This window comes from Cornus florida, unplaced genomic scaffold (assembly GCF_030987335.1).
Source record: "Cornus florida cultivar Cherokee Brave unplaced genomic scaffold, ASM3098733v1 CherokeeBrave_3.0.0_Hap2_Chr09, whole genome shotgun sequence".
Classification (NCBI taxonomy): domain Eukaryota; kingdom Viridiplantae; phylum Streptophyta; class Magnoliopsida; order Cornales; family Cornaceae; genus Cornus; species Cornus florida.
This window is the reverse complement of record NW_026775579.1, coordinates 52999050-53005014: the sequence shown is the minus strand read 5'-3', so window position 1 is coordinate 53005014 and position 5965 is coordinate 52999050.

The window sequence follows — 5965 nt, the reverse complement described above, 5'->3', positions numbered from 1 at the left end:
TCCTCCTCCACATAGAACAAATAAGTGCTAGTAACCCTGTTAGGACATGGCATAGCGACAACGTACATATCCTGACCAGGTATGGTGAATACAATAGACGTATCATAACAATTAACTTGGGTATGGTAGTGAGATAACCAATCTATCCCAAGTAGCACATCATAAGTGTGTATGTCCAGGACCAATAGATTAGTTAGAAATCTGAGTCTACCAATATCTAGTGTTACAGGCCCATCACTTTCATGAAAAATAGTGATATCGCCTACAGGTGTAAAAATACCATGAGGTCTATCGTATACTCACATCGTCATCCCAGATAATGCAACAAATGATTTAGACACGAATAAATGTGTAGCACCCGTATCAAATAAAACACAATCATGTGTACCATGAATAGGAAACATACCCTCAACAACCTAAGGTGCCTGAACATCCTGTGGCATGGGGTTGTACACCCTACCATAATACAACTGCTGCGGTGCCTGTCCCTGAGGCTATAGCAGTGCTGGTAAAGCCAGCTATGTAAGTCCTTGAATTCGTGGAATTTGTGAAGCGGGTAAAGGTAATGGTGCCCTCTGTCCCTGCTGCACATGTTGTCCCTGTCCCAGCCTAGAAGTGTAATCAAACTCTCCACAAGTATAGCAACTACCCTAGAAAGTGCCAAATTGTCTCTTCTGCAATCAAACTTACAGAATTGATTCCCACAAGTTTTTTTTCATAAACTCATTAGTAAACGTCCTATCTCCACATTATGTACCTATAAGCAAAAATCTGTTTGCTTGCCCAAATACCAATCACTCCACTTTGATATTCCTTTATTATCGCAACATACATTTTTCAATATAGTTTAATAAAACCATTTATGTAAATATCACTAAAAATGCTCTCATAAACACAATAGAGATACCAAAACCACCAGTTCACTTTATTAAGAACTTCTTGAAACCATAAACTTCTAAAAGAATAATCATCATATATTCTTTAAAATAATACTAGTGTATGTGATTTAAACAGTACTATACTTCTAATAATACTTCCACTACTACTAGTAATAAATATCTTCTTAAAAGAGCAATCATCCTTGAGATCCGATACCCTCCTTCTTGGATGCTCCAGTATCTCATTCATTATGATCTTCTTCGGGGTCCTCATTTCCACTTGTCTCTGGTTTGAGCACCACCGAAGTTGTGTTGGGTCCACAGTATGGTGGCCAATCTCGCACACAAGAAATCTTCCTTGGCTTATACTTCGAAACAACACTTATTGGAAACAATTCATTGGTCTCCAATTCTGCCTTCTTGGTCTACCTTCGTAGAGGAATCGTCGGAGTAATCTTTTTCTTCTTTGGGTCCTTCTTTGCTTTCATTGCAGACCACATCCTCTTCCTAGTGCCAATCATTCTGAAATCACAGAATAAAATTAACATCAGTACGTTCTAAGTGGATTGTAAAGGAATACAATGAATTCTAAACTTAAGCTCTACACAAAAGAATACGCTATGCGGAAGTCTTATACGAAAGAATCCTAGAGACACTTGAACCTGGAGTGCTCTGATGCCAACTGTGACATCCCTCGATTCTAGAGTCACGGGTGATCAAGTTCGAGCACAGATCCGAGGGAGACCAAACAATTAAGTATATAAACAAACATTGAGTGCAAAAGAAATAACAATAAATAATAATTAAGCTGAAAGAAATCTAAATAATAATCCTTAAAATTTTAATTAAATAATCCAATATTTCCAAAACCTCCAATATTATTACAACTCGGGAATCCATCCTAGTGGACCCATACTAATATCTCAACTGGAAATAAATAACTGAACTGATAGAAAATCCAAAACTAAAACATGAAGAATAGTCCTACGTAGTCAGAAGAGTGAGTGACTGTTTCTGCTCGGCACGAACAAACTCTAAGACTGGAAATGTCGAACACCTGAAAAATAATAATGGGTTAGGCCCACAAACAAGTTCTACCCTACCACAATCCAAACAGAGACCCGATACACATATACATCCTAAATAACTCAACAATAACTAAGTAGTCCATATATATATACACACACACTATAGGACGCTCACTGGACTATAGGTTTGTCTCAACCTAAATAGAAGGTAACATGCAAATTGTACATAAAGTAGGCATAAGTACCTAGACCTACCAGGGCACCCAGATGTCTACTATATCCAGTTATCCATCCTAGGCCATATACGCACCCTAACCATGATCTTGAGACTCAACTCATATCATGGCATCATAATCATATATATATATATATATATATATATATATATATATATCCATTTAAAACTAAGGTATGTCATTCAACTATTCGTTGACTTGGCACAAATATAAGTAGGACTTAACTTTATAGTTAATCCATTGCCTTATACCAAAATAGGTAGGACTTAGCGTTTTGAGCTAATCCGTCCCCAATATGCCACCGTCCCATACCGGTGCATATAATTCACATAATCCAAAAATTGATAGAACAAAATAAAGTGCTTCATTAATTAAAATCCAGAAAATGATATAATGGAAATCAGATAAATAACTGAGTACAGTATATTGAAGTATTCAATTGTAAACTCATATCAACTTATTTAACTTACTAGAACAACGACAAGAAATTAAATCTTCTATAATCATTGATAACATACAAATCAGTATTTAAATTTCATGATGTCCAATATTACAGCACAATAGCATAGATTAATAATTTTGGGATTTTAATATATTTATATAAATCATTTAAAACCCCCCATGAGAGTTTAGAACCACATTACAGCCCCTGAAACCCAAAAACACCTCAAAAATACACCTGTTGGTGTATTTATAACCTGGGAGCCGCCTCCTCTTAAGAGAGCCAGCTCTCCCTTCATAGAGCCGGCTCTCCCTACTAGAGAGCCGACTTTCTCTCTCATGGAGCCGGCTCTCACCTTCAAAGAGCAGGTTCTCTCTTTCCCAGAGAGCCGTATGCAGAAAAAATAAAGGGAACCGGCTCTGTCCCTACTTCCTATCATCTTCTTCATCTCTGACGATGTGAAATCCCTCTGTGCTCCTTTGTTAAGGTTCCTAGGGGTCTAAACTATGTTCCAAAATATCCTCATAATTTATATAAATCAAGTATACATCTTTAATATCAATTAAAACACATATTCATGCAACACAATTCAAGATCAATCAATTTTAAATAAAATCACATAATATTGTTTTAAATCTGAATTAGCATGCATACAAGACTAATTTTAATGTCTGATTAAATCCTGGAGATTACCTAGGCATGTACAAAACACAAGTCTAGGGGAAAGAGTATGAGAAAGAACTTGCCTTAGGTTTCACTTTGAAAGCTTAAATCATCTTCTCTAATTATACCGTTGACTCCTTAACTACCGTTAAACCCCTCTGCTACTCCTGGTTCAACCCAGAAGTAGACCTTCTTCCTTCCTCCTTGATCCGACCTTCAATCTATGGCCAAAACCCCAACTTGTTCTCTCAGTTTTCTCTCAAACCTCTCTGTATCTCACAACCTTTATGTGTATGTGAATAGGGTTTTTAACCCTTGGCAAACATATAATGATATATATATAGGCAAATAGGAATAACCCTAATCCTATTCATTCTCCAAGTCTATAATAAGGAAAAAGAATAAAGGAAAAATAAAACAATAATATATAGATACACACACATAGATATATATGTTTGTACGTGATATACTATATAATTTATAATTATATGTATATATAACTTACTATCCTGTCTACTATTATTATTATTACTACTACTACTACTACTACTACTACTAATAATAATAATACTATATCCTTAAGTGCACATATACACAAATATATATGTATATATATACATATAAATAACCATCCATATATGGGTAAATACCCGTACCCATAACCACTCATATCCAAATAGTCCATGTGACACAATTGGGTGGTCCATTACTACTATCCAAGCCCAACTCTTTTAAAATAAAAATAAACAGAATAAATATTTAATTTAAACAATTAATTACAACTAAACACTTAGCACACATCATATAATCACATTATTTAATTAACCAAATTATTCAAATAACACAACAAATAAACAATTAGACAATAAAATCAATTTCACAAGTAACCAATTAGCCAAATAATTACATAATCAAATAAAAATGTAATTAAACAATTAATTAAAATACCGAGACTATCCTTTTAAAATTAGGGGTATTACAGAAGGGTTGTTTTTTCGTTGGCAAAGGATCTTGAACCGGTAGCTAAAGTCAGTACCGGTTCCCACATAATAGAATTGAAATAGAAAGTTTAACAGTTTGGAAAAATTATGTTTTGGAAGTTTTGAAGAAACATACCATATATTTATAACGTCCTAAGTGGGAAACAGCTTCCTAAAATGTTGTTTATATCTTTTTTGTAGATCTTAGTTTATCAAACTTGAACAACTTTCCAATTCTGTAACCGATCTCGACCTTGATTTAGTAACTTGAAAATTACAACTCGATCGGACTTATTTTGACACCAAAATTAGGCAATTATAATAAATTATATCTCATAATCCCAATGTTTGTCATAAATTATATGGACATTTCCTCTTATTTGAGGATCTTACATTGACCTCCCATGTATCGACTCTTGTTGGCATCAATAACTTAGAATTTCATAATACTTGCCATTGTGGTACCAATTTTATTTATATTTATTGATATATATATATATATATATATATATATTTACATATTGTTAGAAAGTACTAAAATAACAAGATTTGTAGACATATCGAATGGAAGTTTATGACAAGGGAAATCTGTATATTTATTGAATCAATATGAGATTAATTATGCTATAATTTCTATAAAACTTTGTGGAATTTAACATAATTCACCCTTATAATTTAAATTATGGCGTAAATTCTATGCTCCGAGATATGAATCTCATAGTTAAAAGTGGGCTTTATGAATGTTGTGTATTTTTTGCCATAAGTGGTAAGCAAGAAGGTAATGTCACATATTGAACTATTAGAGGTCCCTTGCACTTAGTTTGTACATTAGACCTGATGTATTTTGATGAGCGCTGAAAAGTGCGCATTTAAACCCGTTAAGCTTAGGTATTCTAGGACCTTTATCTATCTTATTTTCCCACTTTAGATTGATTTCATGTTATTTCTGTTTTCAGGCACTTATCCCCAAAATAAGCTAATTCAGCCAAATAAGAGCATAATTGAAGCAATCTTGAGATGAATGAAAGAAAGAAGCAAAGTGGAAGCAAAATGAAGCAAGTGATGGAAGTTCAGCAAAGTTCGATCGCTCACAGAATTTCTTCGATCGATCTCTGCACTTTAAGATGGATCTAAGCTCTTTTGTTTTTATCCAAAGATCCCACAATGTTCGATCGATCCAACATTTATCAGATCGATCGAAAAGCTTCCATCTTATCCTGTTGTATCACCCCACCTACCACTTTTGTCTCTTTCCCAAAATATCTCAAAAATATCTCAGATTTGTCTTTATCCAAAAAGGCGCTGCTATGGGAGGATCGATCCAGCCAAAGTTTAATAGATCTCAGCCAAGTTTGATCGATCTCAGCATAGGTTCAATCGATCGAACCCTCACAAGTGCGAATTAAATCAATTTATAGCTCATTAAAAGTTGTCTCATAGTGCAATCATTGGAAGAGCCCTTGTGTACGAGCCTAAACCATTGGGTGTGATATTTGAGCTACCTATATAAGGATTATGAGCCACTTTTACATATATATTTTTTTAGATACAATATTGGATATCAATTCTTAGAGGAAGAAAAGAGAAGAGGATGCTAGAAACACATTCTTGGGAAGTCTTCTATCTACCTCAAGAAGAAGAACATTTCTACCATGGAAATAGCCCTTGAGGATTGGAGGACACCATCCATGAGTGGCTAGACATCCTCTTGGGGCTAGAGTTAGCCCTAAGCATGCAT